Source organism: Pundamilia nyererei, unplaced genomic scaffold (genome assembly GCF_000239375.1).
Source record: "Pundamilia nyererei isolate P.nyererei 1_Seehausen unplaced genomic scaffold, PunNye1.0 scaffold00008, whole genome shotgun sequence".
NCBI lineage: Eukaryota > Metazoa > Chordata > Actinopteri > Cichliformes > Cichlidae > Pundamilia > Pundamilia nyererei.
Genome location: NW_005187409.1, coordinates 4,209,142 through 4,234,165, shown reverse-complemented (window position 1 = coordinate 4,234,165; position 25,024 = coordinate 4,209,142). Strand labels below are relative to the sequence as shown.

Here is a 25,024-nt window from a genome sequence, read left to right as displayed (position 1 = left end):
AAAAAGGAAGGAAGTATCACAAAAACTAGCTAACAAGCTAAAAGAGGCACCAGGACTAAAAGTCCCCTTGAAGGATTTCACAAGAACCTAAATGTTTTGTGAAAGTGTCTGATAAGATGTTTGGAGGACAAGCACACTACATGGACAGAATTACTGAGCCATGTGCACATTATACATACAGGCAGTACTCAGCCACGATGCTCCCAGCACAGAGTGTTTATGCCAGAAGATTGTGGAATTAAGAAAATGAAATGTCACTAAGTGACTTGTGACAGCAGTTGCATCCCATTACAGATTTCAATGAGCTCTTTAGACCAAATCTTTCACAAGTCATTGTAAAGTCAGACTGTGTGGCTAGGCACTTGATCTTATACACAATGGCAATGGGACTGAAAACACTTGAATTCAAATATTAAAGAGGTGTTGCCTAATACTTTTGTCCATGTTGTTGATGTGGTAATGGAAAAACCTTTGCAGGTATTGTATTCGATGTTAACTGTTTCACCTATAAAAATGACATGTGACGAGCTCCCCTGTAACCTTAAGGATGAGTTTTCCTCAGTTCATATCAATAAAGACGTAGTTTGATAACCATCAGAATAGAGTTTTTCCAAGGGTAGCTACACAGGCAGAGGCCACCCTCACTAACGTCTTATGCAAACTCTGTCATTCTGTTCTATAAGCAGGCCTGAGCTATGACAGAAACCACTCAGTTCAGGAAAGAGCTTCACGGATTAGTCCTAGTCTGTTTTCAAGTTGTAAAAGTTAAAGATTTGACTTGTTTGTACTCTGACCTTATTACTTTAAATTCCGGTCATATCAAATAAGAACATGGCACCACTGTAAGAGCAAATGTTTATGACTAAAAATAAGGAAAAAGATAATAGAGTTGCCTTAAAATATTAACCATAGTTTTCAATGTAATATGATCAACTGTCATACTCTGAATGAAGAATTTTAAGGAGGCAGGGTTATCCCTTGGTTAGAATGATCAGTGATTGATTAGATAATTTATTTAATCACAAAAAAGAACCTTTTTTCTTCACATAAAAGTTGGCATCTAGATTTTTTCCCCCCTGATCTGTGCTGTAATCTTTTTGTGTTTTTTGTTTATTTAACTGTACAAAATTGAAGTAAGGGATGTTTTTCTATTATTGGGGTTAAATTAACCTTGAAAGAATGGTCTACACGGATATTTCTAAAGGTTATAGTTGCACAAATTTTCTGTTTGGAGCTTTAACGAGAAGAAGGCCGATGGACAAACTTCTAAAGATCTGCTTGGTAGTATTGTTGCAGTTTAACGTCTTGACCTGTAGGTGGCATTGTTCCTCTTTTTGCCTAATGAGTGAAGGCTGTTAGAGGCTGCTGGTGGAGGGTTTAAAAGTACAAAGCGGTGAGGAGTGTTTCCACGGATGGTTTTTGAGACTGCTTGAAGTTTAAATGAAGTCGTTTGAGGGTTAAGTCTGACAGAACCAAGCGAAAGGAAACAGCTTGCGACCCACATGCTGTCATCTCCATCAGCTCCAGTCACTGCTGTGTTGTTACATCGGGGTCATGACTTTGTGTTGAGCTGATTTCTCCTTGTCTGCCTCAGGAATCCGCTCCTGACGTGTCGCTGCAAGACATCCAGGTTTCCAGTTGACACTGGCAGCGTAACGTAGGAAAAGTGCAGTCCACCCACATCCCCCTGAACATACTGCACTTTTAAACCTGCTGCTGTGCAGAAGCCTTTTTTCTTTCTGTGTCCCCTCACCTTTTCCCTGTGACCCCAGTAGTTTTGGGAGTTTTGACAGAATTCAGTGGAGAGAAGAGCCTGAACAGGAGCTGACCGCAGAGGAGTCCAGGGAGGCAATCTGCTGAAATCTCGGCTACTTAAGACCACCACATTCACAGCTGCTTCTGCAGGATGAATTGCTTTCTGTGGTCAACATGACTCAAAGCACGCATGCAGACAGTTTCTTGAGTGTGCTGCGGTGGGCTGCACTCAAACCACCGTTCGCTCGTGGCATGTTGTCCCTCTGAGGGCGGACTGCACTCCTGATATGTAGGGCTTAACTCCCACTCTGACAGCAGAGGTTCTTGCTGCTTTCTGCTCCAGGAATGTCATGTTAAGTCGAAACACTGCTGTAGTTAAACTGTATTATTATTATTTTAGCTTTTTTTGTTAGTGGGAAGAAAACAAACTAGGCCCGTAAGTTTGTGGCTTACCTTATGTGGACTATCACAGAGGATTTTAAATCAAGCATCAATCTATGATTGAATGCAGACTTTCAGCTATAAGTCAAGGGGTTTCCTAAATGCAGCCATATTTATTCAGTCTCCCACTTTCAAAGGATCAATATCAAACGAACAGATTTTTAAATACTGGAATTGTTTTTAATAGTAGGATGAAAATCCTTTGCAGTCGACGACTGCCTGAACTCTAGAACACGTGGACGTCACCAGATGCGGCGTCTCCTTTCTGGAGACTCTCTGCTCTGCTAGGCCTTTACTGCAGCCGCTTTCAGTTGCTGCTGGTTTCTGTGTCTGTCTGCAGTCAGTTTTGTATTTAATAACTGAAAAGCTGCTCTACTAGGCTGGGATCAGGTGACTGACTTGACCATTGAAAAATAAACATTTTATTTGCCTTGAGAAGCTCTTGGGTTGCTTTTGCGGTTTGCTGTGGCTCATTATCCACATGCACTACGAAGTGCTGTTTCTCTCCACGTCCATACTTTTCTCTTCCCATCATTCTGGCTCCAGTTAATTGTGGTTTCATCTGTCCGAAGATCTATTTTTTCCAGAACTGTGCACGCTCTTTTAGATATTTCCTGGCAAAGTCCAACCTGTCCTTCCTTTTTTGTTTTCTTGTCTTGTTTGCACCTTGTTGTGTCCAACCCTCTCGTGCTTGTAGACCCCGACAATGACATGTTTACCTCCTTGAGTGTGTTCTTGACTTGTTTAGAAGTTTCACCATGGAAATAATTCTGCCATCATGCACTTCTTCTGTGGTCTTTTTGGTGTTGCTTAAGAATGCACCAGATTCTCATTTTTTCTGTCTCTCTGCTGAAGAAGGCCATGAGATGTGATAAGAAGCTATGAAACAGCTGCTGGACCATATTTTCTGCTGATGTTTGATAATATTAAACACTTTGCCAAACTTCGGGGTAATTTTGCAGACTTTTGTGGGCGTGTAACCTCAAATCCATTCATTCATCTTTGCATCTTTGTCGTTTCTTTTTATTTAACAAATTTAGAGGCGGTGGCACAGGGGAGGTTCGTGGATGTAGCAAAGGAGGAGAGTTTCTTTTCGTCCCAGTGTGACATGACGATGCCAGGGACAGGGTGAGATGGAGGCAAAAAGGTCCTTACTGTTCTGACCTTGAGGTGAAATTGTTCTTTTACAATTAGAAGCTGTTGCCAAGCTCCAGAGTAAAGTTTTAAGGTTGAAAAGAAAAGAAAACTTTGGTAGTTTAAAGAAATGATCATATTTGCTCATTAATGTCCCTCTCATCTCTGAGTGTAATGCAGGACAACTGAAGAACAGGAAATGCAGCTCACTTTAGTTTGTTAGACTCATAACTGTTCAGAACTTCTGCTTTTTATGGAAATGCACATAGTAGCTGGACTGGATGGAGAGAAAAGAGCTGAATGCCTGAATCCACAGGCGACTCTGATATATGTGTTATTTTCTTTGATGGTATTTTGAGCTCCAAATCCCCCTTTCCCTTCATTGTAACTCATTTTCTAATCTGCCAGTTCCTTCTGTATTAAAACCAGCTGTGACCAGCTGTTAACACACACACACAAAAGCAAGCACATACCGCAAGCGACTGAGACACTAAAGTTAACCGTTTGGAGGCTGAGTTTATGTTTTGACACCTTTCATACTGCATAGTATGATTTTTAGAGTGCAAATTCAACCACAAAAACATTAAAAAATTAGAAACATGCCTAAATTTTGACAAATGTTTTATTGTAATTAGTCAAAATGTTTCAGGATTATAGAGACTTAATTTCCTCTCTATGCTTTGTTTCCGTTGATATTTAATTTTGCCATTTTTTTAACCAAAATTTCACCTTTTACAACAAACACGTGTTTATATATATTAACAAGCCACTTTATTAGGTGCATGTTGCTTGTTCTGTGTTTGACTGATGCCGTGAATCTTCTGTTCCACCTCATCCCAAAGGTGCTCTATTGGATTGAGACCTGATTATGTGGAGAACATTGGAGTACAGTGAACTCGCAGTCATGTTCAAGAAACCAGTTTGAGATTATTTGAGCTCTGTGACATTGAATCAGACTGTGGTCATAGAAGGGTCGACATGGTCAACAACGATACTCAGGCAGGCTGTGGCGTCGCAGCAACGCTCACTTTGTACAAAGAGCCACAAAGAGTGCCTGGAAAATATTCCCCACAGTGTTAAATCACCAACAGCCTGAACCACTACTAGAAGGCAGGATGGATCCATGTTTTCAGTTTTTATTACGATAAATTATCGCCCTACCATCCAGATATCTTAGCAGAAATCGAGACTCATCACACCAGGCAACATTTTTCAAATGATCTATTGTCCAGTGTTAGTGAATCTACGCGAGTTGTAGCCCCCGCTCTTCTGTTCTTTGCTGGCAGCAGTGGTACCAGGTGTGGTCTTCTGCTGCTGTTGCCATTCTGGAATCAGAGATGCTCTTCTGCATAGCTTACTTTGGTTCCAACGAGGGGTTATTTGAGTTAACGTTGCCTTCTTATCAGCTCAAAGCAGTCTGGCCATTTTCTTCTGACCTCTGATATTAACAAGACACCCAGAGAATTTTTTCTCTTTTTCGCACCTTCTCTGTAAATCCTAGAGACAGTTATGATGGAAAATCCCAGTAGATCAGCGGCTGCTGAAATAGTCAGACAGGCCGGTCTGCCACCAACAGCCACGCCAAATTGAAAGCCACGTAAATCAAAAGTCAAGCACTTTGTTTTCTTATTCGTCATATTTTTGTCACATGTGAGACGCTGGCAGCTCTACGTGTCCATTATCAACTTTTCCCTCCTTTGAGTCTATTTGTCCACACCAGAGGTCCTCTGATGGCATGAAATGAAAGAGTTCAGTAGGCCAGTGTGAAAACATACACACTCATGCAGGGGTTGAATTAACCCAGCAGGGTGTTAGCAAATGAGCAGCTTTCATGCTGCTTCCAGAAGCTGCTGCTGTCTCTCTTCATCTCCAGCCCTCCTTTCTTCTCCTAATTGGGAAAACGACACTGGTTCCTGGTTTCTGAATGAAGGGAATGTAACCGGGACTCTGAACCAGGTGTGTGTTTTACCTTTGATGTTTCCATAACCGAGCTGCAGCAGAAGCGTGACTGAAGGATGGGTCGGTTTATTAACCGTTTATTTTCCCAGATGGTCCCCAGTTTCTTGTAATGTGCTGCTGTGAGGGAGCCATGGCTTTAGCAGGAAGGTCAACTCTGTGCATGGGAGAGAGAGAAGGAAACCTCCAGGGATCATATACAAGATGGAAATCTAAACACTTCTCTGCAGTACTTTGGTACAGAAACCTCTAAAGGTGCAATAAAAAAGAAAAAAAACCAGACTTTTGCTGACTCCTTCAGGAAAAAAATGGCCAAACTTCATGGCTGATATGCTTGTATATAATTTATAGTCTGAAAAATAATTCTATCATTATTCTACAAATAGTGGCCCTGCGACAGACTGGCGACCTGTCCAGGGTGTACCCCGCCTCTCGCCCTATGACAGCTGGGATAGGCTCCAGCGCCCCCCGCGACCCTGAAAAGGATAAGCGGAAGCGAATGGATGGATGGATTCTACAAATAGTCTTTTCTGATTTGTGTGCTTGGGTAAAAGTTCCTTCAGTCCAAAACTGGGGTGAACTTTGACCTCTTTCACATTGTCCACAGGTTGCAAGTTTGCACTCCTTTAATTTTAATGCGGTTAGATCTACATTACTTATTAATGTACTTATTATATGTGGCTCATGTGACAAATAATCCAGAAAATATTTACTGGCATGCTTTAAAGAATTAGAATTTCAAAATAAGAGCATTCTGTTTAGCTTTTTTAAACTTTTTATTGTCAAATATTTTGTCTCTTCAGCTTTTTTTTAGCCACACCTGTTGAGTAGCAAACAACAAACTCAGCAGACACCAGTAAAAAGACCTCTGAATTTCTTCCAGGCTTTGTAAAGTCTTTCAGTTTATTAATGGAAGATAAATATGCTTTGAAAAATGCAAAATCTTACAACTTAAGCCTCACCAGACAATGCAAGAAGACAATAACTGGCAACAGCAACAATCCTACTGCAATTTTCTCCAGAAGCTGCACAGCCTAATCTTTAAAACTAGCCTAATTTTCAAACATGTTTCCTGGTTTTTATATTTTTAACAAAGTGGGAACATATCAGATTATAATAATAACGTTTAAAAAGTTTAAAACCTTCAGCACCAGTTATCAAAAGATTTAAGTGTACAGTATATGTACATATATTTATGTATATTTGAGTCTGTATATATCTGTGTGGATTAGGGAAAAATCAAATAACCAACCAAAAATCCAAGATAAATTAAAACTTGCACCCAATTTTTGTTTTTTTAAAGTCATTAAAGATGTGTGCTGTACAATCATTCCACCCTGTCAAAACAGACAGTTTAAAGAAATTATTAAAAGCCCCAAATTACCAAAACCTTCATGCCTTTGATGAGTGTAAGTAAACTTCAGGTCTTCACAGTGCAGTTTTCATGCTCTATAGTGAACGTTTGCCAAAAAATTCAAAGTTTAGCTGGAGGCTAAAGGTGTCAGTGGCAGTAATAAGGTTTTAGAAACCAGTCGGCTCATTGAAACTTTATTTTATAAGCTGCAATATTACACATCAGAACCCGATAGTAAAACCAGAATTGTAATGGCTCAGATGATTCCAAACACTAGAAATCTTTCCCCCACAGGAACGTTTTTCTGTTCTTCTTGGCTCCAGAAATGGTGTCCTCATTGTTTTGTTAGGACAAGTGGTCACTGGAGGGTATTGGCTTCTCACCAGAACTTTCTGCCTTTATTTCCCTTCGACTGAAAAGCACAAACTTTGAGGGGAAACATACTAAAGTGATTACACTCAGAGCCGAGGCCAAAATGTGGAAAATGGAGCCCAGAGTAATTCAGGCTTGCTCATTACCCATAATCTCCTGCTGATTACTGCTTTGTTTGTGTACCTGCGACTTGGATACCTGAATTATAGGTCTTCTAATGATCACTGAATTTATACGCGAGCCTTGCTCAGCTCTCCTCAGCACGTGATCGGCCTTTTTCCCCTTTCCCTCCTTTTTTTACGTTGAGGATCAGGGTTGTGATTTGTGTTCAGGTGTCTCCGATTTCTTCACCTTCATGCTCCAACACCCGCTCTGATCACTCTCCAGACATCATTAAAGTGAATAAATTTCCTGATCTCCGGATCTAGTCCTTGAATTATTTCTCGTGTTCATATCGTGTGTGATTATTGCTCAGTGACACCAGATGCTGACCCAGAGCTATGTTACCCTTCTGTAGGTCTGAGAAGAATGTAGACAGCCCCCCCCCCCACTCCGCAGATTCTTTAATTTCACTTTAAAGATGAAGACTTGTATTAAGACTCATGAAGATGCACTGAACTATAATCTCCACCAGTTTTAAAAACCGCCAAGCTGCATCTGTCCCAACTTCAGCTCTCAAAGTGTTTCTTACTGTTTAACATTTCCTGCCTTCGCTGTGAGCCGTCGCTTGTTTGAAGCGGTTTCTTTGCTGTCTGCAAACTCTGCTGCTCGTTTCAAATTTATAAGTGCGCCTTATTGGACTTGTTGCTGTGTGTGCATGTTGTTCATTAAGACATCAAAATGCTTTACAGTTCATTGCTCTTTTACACTGCCCGCTGGAGCCGGAGCTGTAATTCCAGTTAGTTAGGGATCAGATGGAGGTCACCGCTGGCCTGTTGGGGGGTTTGCAGTGCACCACACGTCCATCAGACCTCTCTGGACTACATTACAGCTTTTATCCTCACTAATGGGATCTCTTGGTGGGGAATCCCAAGGGTGGTGGGGATTAAGATACCTGGCCATGTGGGGCACAGCAAATATGTTGCACATGCTCAGACTTCTTCTCCTGCTGCTGCTCTAACCTAAACATCTTCTGGATACACAAAAGTGGAAGGGGAGTTACGTGCTCACACCCAGATTGTTAGGGATCTATCTTACATGCAGCCTCTCCTTGCACATTTGCAGCATTTCTGCCTTTCCACACCTCTGACTCCTTGTGCAAGTCGCTGAGAGAGTATCAGATGATGGAGCGCTGGGACACCATCTGAATGTTAATTTTCTACTCTGTTTGACTTGAGTGACATTGTTGTATGTGTTCTGGGGTTTCCCAGCAATCCAGGCAGGGAGGAAGAAAGAGGACAGAGTGAGAAAAACTTAACTTGGAGGACAAATAAAGTGTTGAGGCGAAAAAAGCTGTGAAGGAGGAGACCGGCTGAGAAAATCATCCCTTTTATCGAGATATTGCAACAGAGCAGGAATTGTTCCTCTCAGCTTGTCTCTGTCCTCTTTTGTGTATCTTAAACCTTCATCACGCTCAGTCGCTACAGTCTGTGTGAGTCACGACTTAACGCCCCATCTGTGGTTCACATGGCGTCTGGGCGACTCTTTAAAAGCAACAACACAGCTCAGTAATTCTCCACCTCCTCCTTCAGCGTGTTTGTTTCCATGTTGTTCATCAAATGGTTGATGAGAAGGTTGTGTGTCAATGACAGCAGCCAGTTATAATAAAGCATAATGTAGCACGTAGCTCGCGGTGCTTTCACACACTCCTTATTTTGTGTTGAAACAGCGCGCTCATGCCCGTAACCCTGCTGGGCTGCACAGATCATCAGACTCACACCACCCTGCAGCAGCAGCAGCAGCAGAGGCGCTCTGGTGCTGAGAGCAACAACAAAGAAAGGTCAGGTGGAGTCCATTGTTACAGAGCAGCAGGTTCACACTGTTTGCGGTGCCCTGACTCACCCACTATTTCCATATTTTTGTTTCATATACAGGAAGAGACAGATAAGATACAGACGGGAAGCAGCGTGCAGACCCTGCAGAGCGATTGCTGCACAGTCTCACTTTTGAACTTTAATCATAGCAGCTTTAGAGCAGAGCTGGAACTACTATTTACTATCAGTCAATCTGCTGAGGCTGTACTTGAATTGCTGTTAAAGTGTAAACATGCAAAGCATGGAAATGGTGCATGACAGAATACTTGATCCACAGGTTGGCTGTGGATTAGTGAAGTTTAAGTAGCATCTAATAAATGTTTATGCTGCTTATGAATATTATTCAAAAGAGGGGTTAAGAGCTTATTACGCTGCTTTTATAAACATCTTTTTTGAAAGAAAGTGTATTTACATATAAACCGGCCACTTTGTTAGTTACAGCTTGTTAGTATCTAGTTGTCTTCAGAGCTGCTTTAATTGTCCGTGCTGCCATGTAATTATTAAAGATTTGTGTTAACGAGCAGTGGAACAGGCGTGCCTAATGAATGAAGATGTTTCAGATAAAAGCACAAGAACATCTTGTTATTTGTGTTGAAATCACTGTTGATTACAGTATTATATGCTCTTGTCCCTGAGCTTTTTTTGTTTTTACAGCTCTCTTCTGTTTCATTTCTCTTTTGTATGGAAGTGACACAATATAAAGCAAAAAGAGCGAGAGAGAGAGAGAGAAATAAAATGAAGCATATAATGCCCATTTATAACTATATTTACCATTCCGTCTGCAAGTTACTTCTTATATTGTCCAATTGAAACCTGAAAAATAATTGGGAAGTTGAAGGAAGAAATTTACACTTTATTCTGCTGAACAACTTTAAAAAAAAACAATCTTCGAGTCGCATCTGTGAATGATCCAATTACCGCTATGTTGTATTTACAAGGTAGAAAGACTGGTTTGTGGTTTCAGTGTTGCTGATTTGTAGCAGTAGGACAGGGAGTGACACATTGTTCGCTAGAGTCAACCTTAAACTACAAATGCAACAATCAGCTGTGAAACAGGGTGCTAAGAATACCACAAAGTCTAAATAAAGTTTTTATGAGCTGTTTTAAATATAATACTCGTAAAGTGGTTTTTTGTGTGCTTTTTTTCACCTAATGTTGGGGACCTAATGACGACACGGTTCAGGTTACATCCTTTGTGCTTTGTATGTGTCCCCGGGGGGAGTGATGGGGTTGCTGTGGGTGACTTGGCGGCTGAATGGAGTTGCTTTGGTTTTACAGCAGAGTTGGTGAACTGCTGCTCTTTAAGTTGACAGTCATTCAACACGCTGCCAAGTCACAGACTCATGATTCAGAAACACCTTCTGGCTCCAGAGGCCCTGCATTAGAAGAGAGGGTGACGACAACACAAACCCTGTACCCAGCGCAGAGCGGAGCTTCAGAGAGACGTAATGCAGCCTTTACATAATGAGTAACAAGAAACAAAATATATACACTGATTAAATTAAAGGAGGAACCCAGAGGAACTTTATTGAAACCATAGGTTGTTTATTTATGTGGACTCTGTGTCATGACTTTTTCTGAAGATTAGGTTAGTTTACCCACAAACCCTGAGGCACATTTACACAATACAGGATAATAATGGGAAGCTAGAGAAAGCCAAAAAGCTTTAATCTCTTCTCAAATTTCTGTTTATGGTCAATGTTAAGGTTCAAACCTGCTTTTATAGGCTTTAGCCCTGTTGCACAGTAAATCAGTATCAGAGTGGGTTTTTTTTTTAATGCAAATGTATACCTGTTATAGGCTACATAACACAGACTGTATATAAAAGATGGTCATAGCTCCTAGGTCTGAAAAGTAAAGCCACCAAGGAAAAGCATGAAACCTGCAATTTTTCTAATGAACAGTAGGGGGCAACTGATCCACATGAGTAACATAACCTCAGTAGCCATGTTACCAATAAGTTTGTGATCTCAGTTATTACTTTCAAATCCTAATGGATGTAACATGGTATGTATTTTAGTCAAAGAGGAGGGTATCCTTATGGCGTAGCTGTCTTGTGATTGGCAACTCGGCTGGGCGAAAATCCTCCACAGTCTATCTTGAGTTGGCTGCTTTCGCAAAAACTACTAGGGTCAAAATTATTAGCCCACCTGATACTAATAGTCAACTGTGTATCTTATTTCTTGATAACACCCGGAAGTTGTTTGTTGTAGTTTTCAGTAAGTCTCCCAGTGCCTCCTGAGCAATTCCAGTCTGTTCTTTACGGTGGCCCCTAGAGACAAAGCACATACAAACTCCAAAACATGTACAAACCCTGAAGCACGTACAAACTCCAAAACACCACTGAAGTCCTTCAGGACACTAGGGGCAGTGTTGAGCTTGATGTGCAAAATAAACGGCAAGTTTGTTGCAAACACATGGAGTTGGATAAAACACCTGCAAAGATAGAACAACCACGCTTTATAAGAAAGGATAATGTGCAAACTGTTGTTCGTTTAATGTTTTTTAATTACTATGAACGCTTGCTTTATGGTGGAGTGAAATCTGACGTCAGCTAACAGTCAGTGTGCTTTGCTCAGAGAGAAGCTCAACACTGCCCCTAGTGTCCTGGAGCACTTCGGTTGTGTCTTGGAGTTTGCACGTGCTTCAGAGTTTGTACGGTATGTGTTTTGTCTCTAGGGGCCACCGTAGTTCTTCAGTGAATCTCTCAAGCTGAACACACTTCAAATATGCTTCACATTTCTTGAGGTTGTCCTTAGGATACTCCAGTCTGGCTTAAAGGTGTTTCTTCTGCAGAACTGGAGTTTTTCTTGGTCTCTAACCTCGCAGTCCGTTACTGTGCACGCTTCCAAAGATTTTCTTCTTTCAGACCACAGTCCCAGACTTGGCTAAGTCATTCACAAGTGTCTTGGCAGTTGTTCCGGGGTCTTTAGTACCATCTCTCAGTAGTTGTCTTCCCAGAATCTTCGTACCTCTGCCAGGCTTGTTCTTTACTGTTTGTCTCTCTTTGAATTTTTTAATGATACTTCTCACTCCAGTTCTTAATACGTGGAAATGCTGTGATAACTTTGGCTATCCATCTCCTGCTTTGTAGCATCAACAGTTCTGTTTCTCAAGTCTAAACTGATTTGTTTTGGTTTTGGCATGCTTATTTTTTTTGGAGTGACAGCTCAAACCCTTGAAGACCCTGGAAGATAACCCTCAATTCTAACTTGATTTCTACAAGCTTTGAGCATTGCAAGTCAAAGCACATCACTGCACAGCAGTAGTTTGTGCATTTGCTCAATAAAAAACTCAATTTTAGTTTTTTTCTGAAATAATTCTGCTGTTGTGTGTAATTAGAAATAGTTTATGTTTTCTATCTAAATGCTTTGAAAGAAAACACATGGGGAAGAATCTGACAAAAATGTGCATGGTGGTGGCTAATAATTTTGTCCTCATTGCGTGCATCAGCGAGCTGTCATCCTGCATTTCCATTGGTCTTATGAATGTGCATCACATTGCACAAGTGCTCCCCAGCCAGTGCGCTTACTCAACGCATCAGGAAACCATTATTGTGCGGCACAAACCATAGAAAAAAATTGGTTACAGAGGGCATGCCATTTTCTATGAGAAAGGGCCCTCAGTCAGAAACACTCATCATTCCTGCATCCAGTGCACTGTTCACAGCAACACTTTCACCCGCCAGTGGGTGATTAGGCCCGTGTTTTATAGACGGGCTGTGCACCCAATTCACATCGGTGTTGACCACACTGAACACACAAAGATGAAGAAAACAAAACAACAAATATTTTTTTTATTACTTTTTATTACTAATTTTGTGGCCAAGCAGTGAAGCCCTTCTTCTATCGTTTCTTCTTCCTGCCATTGGAGTCTATAACAGCTCATGAATCCTGATGTAACCATTGAAAGCTTGGCCCACTGACTGTGGATACTCCCTGACTCTTTTCACCGAGTTTCATGTCTGCACCTCTAGCACAAGCGTTTTGAAGTAAAACTATACCAAGTTTGATTCCTTGGATCAACCTGAGATCAGGGTTTTGTTTCTAATTTATGTAATTTAAAAAAATCTGAATATTTAGGTCACAAATTTGTTCTAGCATTGGACATCTACAAACCTTGTTTTTTTTGCCTGCTAACTGGATGTCCTGAAACATCCTCAGCAGAAAAGTGATGCAGCTGGTTTTGGACGACCTCAGAAGAGGCTTTCCAAGTCATACACCAAGCTTTGGTGTCACTACATGCTGAGATATGACCTAGCTTTCTTCTTCATTTGGCTGTAACAGACAAACGGATTTGAAAATCTGAAATCCTGTTAGCGTTTGTGAGACTCTATGGCCTGTAAAAGTTTATAAAAATGTACTGCATTTTATAAAACATTACAGACTTAAAACAAGACCATACAATATAAAGGTCTTTAAATGATAATATTCAGTTATGGGACAGCTGTTGCTTGGTGTCTCTCTTTTTTCCTCTTTTATAATTGCTTTAATATGTGGTATAGTACATTACAGCATCGTCAGCTGTCAGTATGCGTTAGAGTTCAGTATGGATTATGAGACAATGGTCCCCTGGGCACAGTCAGACTCAGCCTACAGAGGAACAAACAGGATGTGTGCATCCTGTAGTTGATCCTACTGGTCTTTTTTGGAGCTTTTTGTGTCTCTGTGGTTATTTTTGCTTCCTTTTACTGTCATTTATTCTTTTTGTTGTTGTGTGCATTTTTTCTGGTCTCATTTGTGTTGTTTTGCATTACTTTCTGTTATAATATCAGGCCCTGTGCCTCCTTGAGCCCAGGGCCTGTGCCAGGTAAAAATCCAGCTGAATTAATGTCTCAGTCTAGTGCATTAGACAGGTCTATTTATCATGCTAACAGTTTACATCTGCATCCTTGTCCGTGTAGTTAATGCAATAATGAAGCCATTTACAAATTGTGAACAGACACATGCTGCAGACACATCAATAGAAAAATAAAGACCCCAGCTTTGTGTAAATGTATACCACAGTGCATTTAGGTCCAAGTGTCAGTGGGAGCAGGTCTTGGCTGAGTAACAGTGTTACTAATCTGGATCTAAAGGGGAGTTGAACATGAGGACACACAGCTGCAGCCCAGCCTTCTCTTAGCTGAGATCAGGCCTTGGCCACCTCGGCTGCCTCGTGCGTGTGTGTGTCTCTTTTTCAGTGCGATTTCAGACTGTTGTCACCCTTCCCACTGCCTGCTCCGTGCCTTCAGACATTCAGGCCGCCTTACATGCTTTTGGGAAAAACAGGAACAATTAGTGTGAGATGTCAGAGGAGTTTCATCAGTGGGAGTGGGGTGGTGGGAGGTATCAAAGTGATTATCATGGGTTGTAATTTTTCACAGGATTGCACAATAGTCACTTACATAACAATTAGAGAGTGAGATAATTGTGAACAGTGGAAACTAAAATGTTTCATGGGTTCAGAAGAGGAGAATAAAATAGAGGAACAGGTAGACACGACTGCAGCGCCGATTAACTGCACACACTGGTTTTGGTGATACAGGACATCCCCGCCAACTGGATCTCCGGTGTTTTCTCCAACTTTTCTTTGGCTCGGAGTGTTTTGGATCCCGTCACATTATTATAAACAGACACGGTTTAGGAAAAGCTTTTGTGATCGCCACAAATCAAAGGCCTCTGAGCTGTTTGTTCTTCTAGCTTCGTATAATCTTTAGATAAGTTTACAATTAAACAGTTGTCGCTGGAATGTTTTGCAATTGCACTGATGTCTCTTTGGAGCTGTAAATCTGTTGCACCTCCTGTCTGCTGGATTTATAGACCAGAGTCAGCTTTGGATTAAAAGTTGGTCAAAACCAAAAACAAAGCTCCAGCTGTGCACAAAGGAGAGATGTGCCCATGCTGGAATCTAATTATCAGCTGCATTTTCTTCATGAATCTGTCTGCAGCTGAAAGGAGTACAGGTCTGGGGGACAAAACACTGAGTCAAAGCTTTTGGCTGGTCTGCGCAGAGAGTATTATTCTCAGGAAAATGAGCTCCGCTGTGTTCAGAGGTCTGTTACAGACACTTTGTTCATGTGTTTTATGCAGTGTTTAAGGATGAAACTGTGGGTGTGTAGTTGCCCTGAGCACTTGGACAGCTCTGAAGCCCAGTCTGCGGCTTCCCCATTCAAAGCTCACTGGGACAAGTAATGGACGGCCTTGTTATTCCCAGGCGAGCAGGAAAGGGCTCCAGTAAAAAAAAAAAGAAAAGAAATGCACAGCCAAACCTCAGTGAATTCCTGATGAAGGAAAGAATGCGGCAGAAGAAGCCACGTTCTTGTCCTTCTTAGACTGTTTTTCAGCGTTCTCGCTTTTGGCTTGCACAGCTCTGCTCATTCACTTGCACAGCTCTGGCATAGTCATGACCATAAAAATCCTTTGGCGGTGGGAGGAGAGAGGTGAGCAGTGAAAAAAATGCTTTAATTTCAGTGAGAGCAAGCCCAACACATGCACTGGTAATTAAGTTCTTGTTAGGAACTTTAATTTGCTCGGTAGAGACAATGATTGGGGTTTGTCTGGCTCTTGAATCCAGCCCAGTGGGTTTTTTTTTTCATTCACAGAGAAGTTGTTCAGTATTTTGTCAAGGAAGTGATCTTGACAGCCGTTACCATCATGAATTTGGAGTTGATTAAACAAAGCGAAATAACAGAATTATAGAAGAAACGTACAATAAAAGAACAGCAGCTTTTTCAGTGAAGAGGGGGAAATGCCAAGTGTATTAAAAGGCCAGAGGGCAACTTGCACCAGTGTGATGGAATAAAAATAAAAGATTTTTTTTAAAAATGCTTGTGTGAATAATGCATGTTGTATAAAGTGCTTTGAGTGCTCAGAGACAATAGAAAAGCACTATGTAAGAACCGTTTACCACTAGCTTTCTGGGACGTTAGTTTATTTAAGTGAATGAAATGTCTACATGCAGTAGGTACTTTCAGCTGTTCCCTTATTATCAGATGGATCTGCATGTTTGATTTTACGCCAAATGCCCCCCGCCTCATCCATCCCTCCCATTTTTCTGGGCTTGGAAGCAACACTAGGAGAATCGCTGAGGTCAGGTCTGTGTCTTCTCCTGGAATAGAGCCAGGGCTCTATTCATTATTATCTGCATTACGATAACAATCAGTGTTATCTGAGAGTAACTCCTCTGTGTGGATATAAATGCAGCAGTTATCTGTGTTTAAAACTGACTTGTAACTCAGTTTTAAGTAGATGATTGCTCTTGATGAGGGATATACATTCTTTCTAAAATTATTTATGCTTTTCTGAAGTTACTTTAAGATTTTCTGGTATGTGATTTAGTGAAGCAAACTCTGAAACTAGTTTAGCTGATGACCTTCAGTCCTGACTGTTTTACAAGCATGAACTTCTTTATTTCTAAAAGGTGCTGTTGTGTGTTGTGTTTGGTGAGCTTGAGTAAACACACACACACACACACACACACACACACACACACACACACACACACACACACACACACACACACACACACTCCCTGGATTCCTCTCCTCAGTCAAAACTCCACACAGTGGTCGTTATCAGGGCTTCTTAGTTTCCCAGCAACCGCACAGTTCTCGTGGGTGGGCTCTTTGTGAGTTCTTCAGAGTGGAGAACTGTGGCGATAACATTCCAGAATGTCGCAGAACATTCCATTCAGGACTCAGGTACCCCTCCACCACCACCACCACCACCACCACCACCCAGCCTCAGGCTTGACTCAGCGGATGTAGCTGTCCACTACATGATGCAAGACTGGAAAACATCACGTTATTGTTTCTGTTTTTGTAAGACATGTTACTGTGTGAGACATGTAAACCTTTTCTCTAGTCTCCAATAAAAGCTTCAGTAAAATAACACTGAATTAAAATTGAATCACAATCAACAGGCACTATGAAAAACACCAAAATTGTTTAGGAATTACAGCCATTTTTATACAGGACCACACTCAGCTACCTTGTTGTTTCACGACAAATGAAGCAGACATAATATACAAAGTTTATTAATAGTGTTTAATTTCTGTTTTGTAGCTTTTGTAATTTTAAATATGAGGGCAAAAGAGATATGAGTGCAAGTGGAGGAGGTCAAAGAGACAGCAAAAGTTTTAGCAAGTCATCAGTCTGGTGCATTCTTAGGAAGAACAAATGCTCTGGCCACCTCAGCTACAACAAAAGGCCCAAAGAACCACAGAAGACAACTAAAGTGCATGATGGCAGAATTATTTCCATGGTTAAGAAAAACAGCTTCACAACATTAAAAGTAAAAACAGTCTAGAGGAAGTTAGGTATCACTGTCAAGGTCTACAATCAAGAGTTGCGTTTACAAATACAAGGTGCAAACCACCGGTTACACTGAAGAACAGAAAAGGGCGGATTAGACTTCACCAGAAAACATCTAGAAGGGCCTGCACACCAAAATCCAATTTTTAGTCAGATGAAACCAAAGTATACTTGCACCAGAATTATGGGAATGATTCAAGACATATCACAAAGTGTGCGACATCTTCTGTCAAACATGGTGGATAGAGTGTCATGCCATGGACATGTATGACTGCAGACAAAAGCAGAGGGATGTACTGACACCGATTCACGGTGCAAGTGGATAACGACCCAAAGGAAGCTGCAAAAGCAAGAAAACAAATGAGATATTCTTCAGTGGTCAGTCACCTGATCTCAGCTCAACAGAACAGCTTTTCAGTGAATGCAGAAAGAAGCACCAACAGCAACTAAAAACTGTCTTTTTCCAACAAATTAATGGCCTAACTGTATATGACATTTTCTATATTTACAACACATGCTTGTGTTTTCAAAACAGTCCACCAATTAGCACTGTTAGCATCTAAGAAGCTAAAGAAGTAGCGATGTCCATCTACTACTGGATACGCAAATTAGTTAGTTCTAACACTTTCCCACTGCAAAGCTTAAAAGTTGTTTTTTTTTAGCTTGTTTCTATGTCCTTTATCAATCTATGCAGCCTTAATTAACATAATTAATTATGTTAGTGAATCAAAGGAGCCCATGCATGCTTTACTCTTTGTAAACTTACTCATAAACAGTGCATAAAAAAGATTATTTATCTATTATCCATAGGCCTGAAGCTTTTTACCAAGACTGATTATACACAAATTGGTGATACTTGTTAAAGAATATCAAATATAATAAATTAAACTCAAAGGAGCTCATTTGGTGCTCCTGGTTACAAGTTTAGTTTCATGGAAACTTAAGCCGGTTTTCAGGGCAGGTAGGCAGAGATCTGAAGGAATATCACGCTACTCAGAGGGTCGAGTGAGGACATGCAGGTGGATCAGAGGGTATTTTTAGCAGCAAACTCATCAGTGAAACTCTGCTGTGCCTGTGCCTGCACGAGAGATCCACACAGCCAGAGTGTCAGTGGGAATGTTCACCCCGAGCCTGTAAATATTTGAGTGTGTTTACAGAGTCCTTCACACCAGACTTGTTCCTGCGCTCGAATAGCTTGAATGCTTTTTGTCTCCATCACCTCCGCAGAAACAGCTTTAGCTTTAGTGTGATCCATCTTTTGTGGTCAGATGGTCTGCAGTCGCCTGCACTGTGTTCCTGTCACAGACTCTTTTGATGATCTCTGGATATCCAGACTTTATTGGTGCGATGAAAGCTCCGCACTCAGTCGCCCTACTTGAGACACATGTTTGCATTTTGCACAGCATATCCACGCCTGTCTTTTCCTCCAGATACTTTCGCTGTTGTTGACAATTGACAATTCTGCATTAAGTCTGGTCTCACCAAATACCTCCAAAGATTGCCAGCATTCCTTTGTCCTTCTGGTATAAATTACCCAGATATTTAGCTCTTTGGTGCCTGTCACTCTTGAGTTTTATCAAATATTCTAGGAGCGATTTTTTTATTTTGCTTGGAGATAGCTAAGCTGAAAGCACAACTTATTTACTTGTTTTTAGGGTCAGGGTTTGTTCAGGGTTAAGATAAAACAAAAAAAATGTGTTTTCTCGTGATGCAGCAACAACTAATGCAGCAACAATCTGTGAGGCGATTTTATAATGATTAGTGGATTTATTTTCATCATTTTTGCTCCCACCATCACTTGTAACTTGATTAAACAAACAGATGCCCTTCTCCTTTCCATATATCCAGTTCAAAGGCTATTAAAGGAGGCCTGAAATCGAGAGCCGGCTGTTTGGGATGACTTCCACACTCCCTTCCACACTCTCTGCCCAGAGTGGTTAGAGATATGAGGAGGCACACTTTCCTCGTCTCTCCTGACGGATTTCATCGCAGTCAGTTTGCATTCCTTACTTCTGTTTCTGCTAACTGTGTTTTTCCCCCTTTTTTTCTCCTTTCCTCTTACAGCTCGTGCAGCCAAAAATGAAATGACATCATGCCGAGGGGAAGTCAGGCTGAATGCGTACCCACAAGGCCCTGCAGGAGAACCAGGGACTAATGGCAGGAAGGGTATCTGCTCAACAGGAGGATGAGGTAGTTATCAAAGAGGAAAATCTTACTTCTGAAAAGGTCATTGGTGGCACAGATGAAGCTTTTAGTGAAGTGGGAAGCGCAAGGACTGAAATATGGAAAATATCTGCTCTGTTTTGAACAGATGATGAGGAGAGACAGATGGGATGAAAAGGGAAGGAGTCAAGACGCAATAAATATATCTGGATGGAAAAAGGGGGGGGGGGATAAAACACTGAGGCACAGGCTGGAGGGGAGAAGTGGAGCACTCTTTCCTTTCACAGCCCTGCTCTGTAAACGAGCTGCTCTCTAATAAAGGCTCCAGTTTGTGTGTTTTCAAAGTGACAGGAGGGCCCAGCCGAGATCGTGTCAAGAGCATCAGGACTGTTATGAACAGTTCATTCTAATGTTTTAAGGCTCGGGTAGTTTGTTTGAATTTGAAGCCAATTATCAGATTAAGGAGTGCAGAGAAAACCCTCTGATCCTGCTAATAAATCCCTCAATCTCTTAGACAGACTGTCGTGGGGCCCCCACAGCATGTCAGCTGAACGGTCACACAAGTCTTGATCTCTCGGCCCACCGTGCTGGCTCGATAATAGGAAAGGAGACTGCATGCTGGTTTATTTATTTCAGCCTGAAGTGCAAGTAAGGAGACATATGTTAGGAATGAACTCTGTTTGTACAGTATGGCGCTATTACAGGTTTTGACATGTGTTCAGTGCCACAGCACCACTCTCAAGAAAATTTAAAGTATGCATGCACACTGCTGTACTGAGCATGAACTGCAGGCTGAATAAGCTCAGCTCGAACTGGTGGGAGTGACAAGATTTATTAGATAGCCCTATTCAAACACAGAATTATAGATAAAAGAAAAAAAAAACTGACACTCATACTTTCATTTTCAGTGTCCTGTATTTGTTTTCTTCTCTTTCCTCTTCAGGCAGTGACAGACTAAGCACTGAATTCCCTTCACAGTGGTCAGGTGCAAAGAGGAGTGTAGAGTCAGGGCCTTTGTTTACTTAAATGAATCATCTTGGAAAGTGTGAGTGTGGGTCAGCGAGAGAGGTAGTTTTGAGAGCTCTGGGGTCAGCTGGGAGCTGAGCAGGGAGGTCACTGACCTTCAGGAGCCAAGCGTTAAAGACACAAACGTGAAGTTGAGGAAAAATACACCAGGAAACTATGTTAAACATCTGAGATATGTAATGTTTTGTGAATTTCCACAACTAGTCAACAAAAAATATTTTTTTGTACTTTTTCTAAAATTAGCATTTAATGGATGGAGGAGAAAGTGCTCACTCATCTAAAAAGGACTTCTCCACACAGGTGAAATAGGTCTCATTTAAGGCGGACTCATCAATGCAACGGACCAATCAGAAAATAGTCAAGTTTTTCTAAGAAGTGGTTTCTGACGTTTTGAACTTTTTGACCAGTTACATCTTTTGTAATGAGTCAATTGTTTACTTGAGACCAGTTATCACAAGTAAATTAGAGTAAATCCTTCATGCCTGACTGTTTAATCTGAACAGCTTTTGGATGTGGCATTTGCAGTCTCCCAGTGTCTGTGTGGGTGCTCCACCTTCTTCCCACAGTCCACAGACATACATTTTAGGTTAATTTGTGATTCTGTGTCTGTCTCTCTGTGTTAACACATCCACTAGACTGGTAATCTGTCCAGGTTGTACACACTCTATGACAGCTGGGCTACTAAATTCAGTTTTATTTACATAGTACGAATTCACAACCACACTCACTTCAAGCTGCTTTATATTGTAAGGTAGACCCCAAAGTATTAGAGGGAAAACCCCAACAATCTGACCATTCCCTGTGAACTGCATTTGGTGAGAGTCTGAAGGAAAAATTCCTGTTAAACGGGAAGAAACCTCTGGCTGAACCATTTTCATTGAAGGAGCAGTCATCTGACACAACCGTTGAGGGTGACTCCTGGGGAAAGAGAAGAGCTGAAAAGAGAGCATAGAGAGAGGACAAAACTTAATGATATGTAGTAGTAAAACCTCCTCCCAAGGAGTCTGAGCCTATACCAGCATAACTAAGGGATGCTTCAGGGTTGCTTGATCCAGCCCTAACTATAATCTTTATCAAAAAGGAAAGTTTAAAGTTTGATCTTAAAAGTAGGAATTCAACTTGGGAGTTGGTTCCAATGGAAGGCAGGGGGTACTTCTAGAAACAGTAGGAACTTCAAGTAAGCCTGCTGGGATAATATGAAACTATGAGCTCTTTAAGACTTTGTATCTGATGAGGTTTTATTATCAGAGAGACATGAAAGGTACCTACCGCCCTGTGACCCTAAATTGGTTAAGAGGTTAAGAAAATGGATGGATGGTTGGATGGATGGATGGATGGTTGCATGGTATAGTATATATGCTGTGTTGGTCAAATAGCTCTTACATCTGGTCTGTGAAGGACCTGGTGCTTAGACAAAGAATTTCCACTGAAGTGAGGGTCCCACCTGGTGTCCATGTATGACAAGCATAATCTGTAACGTGGCGTTTGAGGTCTGCAATGCAGTGGGAAAAAAATCTGTCTTCTAACAAAGGCAGCAGTGTGTCAGCATCATTTGAGTCTCAGTCCAGGAATTTTCTTTCATGTGGAGCTGACGTGTTTCCTCCAAATAGTAAAAACATGAAACTCGGGCACTTTTACAGTCTAAAATATGCAAACTAGTCTAGAAACGTGTTTATTTTCACTCACCAGCACCCAAAGCTGGCAGCTTGGTTTCCAGGCTTTAGCCCTTTGTGACCTTTGACCAGAATCGGCAGGTACAGCTTAAAGAATTGAACTAATGCTGGCAAGCATAACAAATGGTTTCAGAAAGGAAAGATATATCACCACCATCTGTTTTTTTTAAACAGCTTCTTCCTTTAACTGAATATAGCGGCTGTTCCTTTTCCTAAATACTGAACCATGGACGAACTTTGAAACATGTGCTTAACAACGATCTGCTAATCAACCACATTACCAACAGGAGACAGGTGGGACACTGGGAGGCTTTTTATACACACTGATTTATGCAGGATAACAAACTGAGTAAATTGTACCAGAGAGTTTCAGTCATGTGTAATAAATTTGAATACAGCTGAACAAATACAGGCTATAAAAGCTTTTGGGGGAAATCAGGTTTTCTACTTCCTCTGAAGGGCATATTACTCTACTATAATTCTACTTTAGCTTTTGCTAACACACCTAGTAGCACACCTTTTTTCTTCAATTGAAGGATTTTTTTTTCATATTTTGAAAGGTAAAATCACACCTTTTATCTTAGTCCACACACAGCACCTCCAAAGTTCACTGCTTGTATCACATTTATTAAATTTGCTTTAAGTGTAGAAGGTGAAAAGTTATCTGTGGAACTTCTAAAGTGGTGTAAGAATACAAACTATGATTGTTATTATTATGCTTTAGCTTTTGCAGAGATTTTGTGTAGCTGTAGGGTCTGTTGGTAGATTTTATCACTTGTGGTTAAATGATGGCCATAGTGGAGATGATACAACCTACTGACACGACCTTTGACACTGCACTCACACATTGTTTGCACACAAATTACCACCGGCTGCAGCAATCATCAAGGAGAGAAATAAAATCGTTCTTATTGAATTGCAGGAAACTGCAGAGCCAACAGTTTATATTTGATTGTGCATTCAACATTTCATAAAAAAATGCCAGATAATGTTAAATGATTGTGTATATAATTAATTACTGCACTTAATAACAAAATTATGTACAGCTGGGCTGCATAATTACTGGTGGTTTATCTTTCTAATCATGCATGTAAACATTTGGCATGCAACATGTGCAGTGATGGTTGAAAATATAGATTTACAACAATATTATGATGGTATTTACAAGTTTTGATAGTATTTATAGTACTTGCCTGTAATTTGTATGAAGGCCACCAACTTGTCTGCACACAGTCACCAGCTACTCACCAAGCAGTAGTTGTGTTATTGTAGGGTCATTGCCTTACAATATAAAGCGCCTTGAGGCAACTGTTGTTATGATTTGGTGCTATATGAATAAAACTGAACTGAAATTGAACGGAAATAGTGGAACTGTAAAAAATGCTATCCGAACTGGAAACTGAGAGCATTAAAACCTGTACTGCGGTGCTACAGCCAACACATTTGAAAATGTGCAACTTTTACTTTGAAGGAAAATGGTCTCCGTTTCCAGTTTGCATCGCATTTTTCACAGTTTCACAACCACTTGGAGAGTACTTGGGGAATGTTTGCAGAAAAGTGGGTAACTTCCATTTGCTAGTGCCCAAAGCAATCCCAGTGAGGTTTTTAAACCATCTTTGCAACCAATTTCACCTTGAAACTCCCGACAACCACTTGCCAACCAGACTGGGAGTACAGATTTGTGGTTGCCAGGGGATCACTGACTGGTCTCTAGGCCTGTCTGACTGGGGTTTGATCACTTGATAGTGTCACACGTCCAAAACAGCAGTCATAGTTATTGTTGTGTGGTTAGCAGTCATGTGACTGAACAGAAATTACCCCTTTATTCCAGTCTTTGTAGTAAGCTAAGCTAACGGGTTGGTGTCTGGAAATCAATACTTTGCAGAGGGGTGTTAATCTCCTCATCTCCGCGCTGGCAGGAAAGCAAACAGTATTTTACATAATGTTTCTGGTAACATGTGCATCTTCTGCCCTGTTTAATTTGAGCAGAATGTTTTGTGAGGAACATTGAAAAGAACAGGACGGAAAGACAGAAATTCCAGAGAGAAACATAAGCCAAGCTGCTTGGTGCCAAACACACACATGCGAACACACAAAACTTCTTGTGCTCGCTGCCTGTAGCACAGAGACAGGCAGTGATACCATCTTGCTTACAGAAATCGCATCAACACTTCTCTAGCTTTTTGCATGCTATCTTTCTTACCATCCTTCATATCTCAGAGGGAATATACCTTACACTCAATCTGTCAGCACCATAGTTCTCCCTGAGCACCAGCTGAATGTCTAATTACAGAGATGAGGAGCGGGTTGGGTAGGTGTTCTTCTCGGGTGACATTTGCTCTGAGGACAGCAGCGACAGACAGACTTCTGTCTTTGGTGGGAGATTCTTTGGCTTCCCTGAAAGCACCGTCTCTGTGACTGGGAGCTCTGTTTTCTGCAACAAGTCGTCGAATAGTGTCACTCCAGGGCTTCCCAAATTCCACAGGTTGACAGATTCGAAAGACCTCTGGAAATCAAGGTCAGAGGACGCGGTGAACTCTGCAGCTAACATGCCCTAACAGTCGTCTGCCTGCCAGCTAGAGTGTCTGAGTGCGCTGAAGTTGGTCTTCAAATTTATCTATCTTTTGGCACGCATGAAAAGTGTGATGCCAGGAACAAGATTTTTCTTGCTATGGTGTAGCTGTGGGCTACAAAACTCAATACCAGATAGTTATTATGATATGAAAATGAACACTTATATTCTGTGACTAAGTTGGTAGAGGAGAAACAGTAATCAGGAATGGTGATTCATGGAAGTGAATGTTAAGTCTTCATGTCACAACAGAGCTACACTAAAGATATTACAGTGGGGAGAGTGTTATGGAAAGAAACAGAAAGAGTTTTT

At 41.2% G+C, this 25,024-nt stretch overlaps 1 protein-coding gene across 1 annotated transcript in view; it reads left to right on the top strand.

Annotated features, from left to right (window-relative positions):
- The first annotated feature begins 24,462 nt into the window (after nt 1-24,462).
- Nucleotides 24,463-25,024, top strand: part of prss23 (serine protease 23) — a 5,606-nt gene continuing 5,044 nt past the window's right edge. Inside the window, exon 1 of the mRNA XM_005723036.2 lies at nt 24,463-24,658. The gene's annotated coding sequence lies outside the window, so the exon portion shown is untranslated. The remainder of the gene's footprint in view (nt 24,659-25,024) is intronic.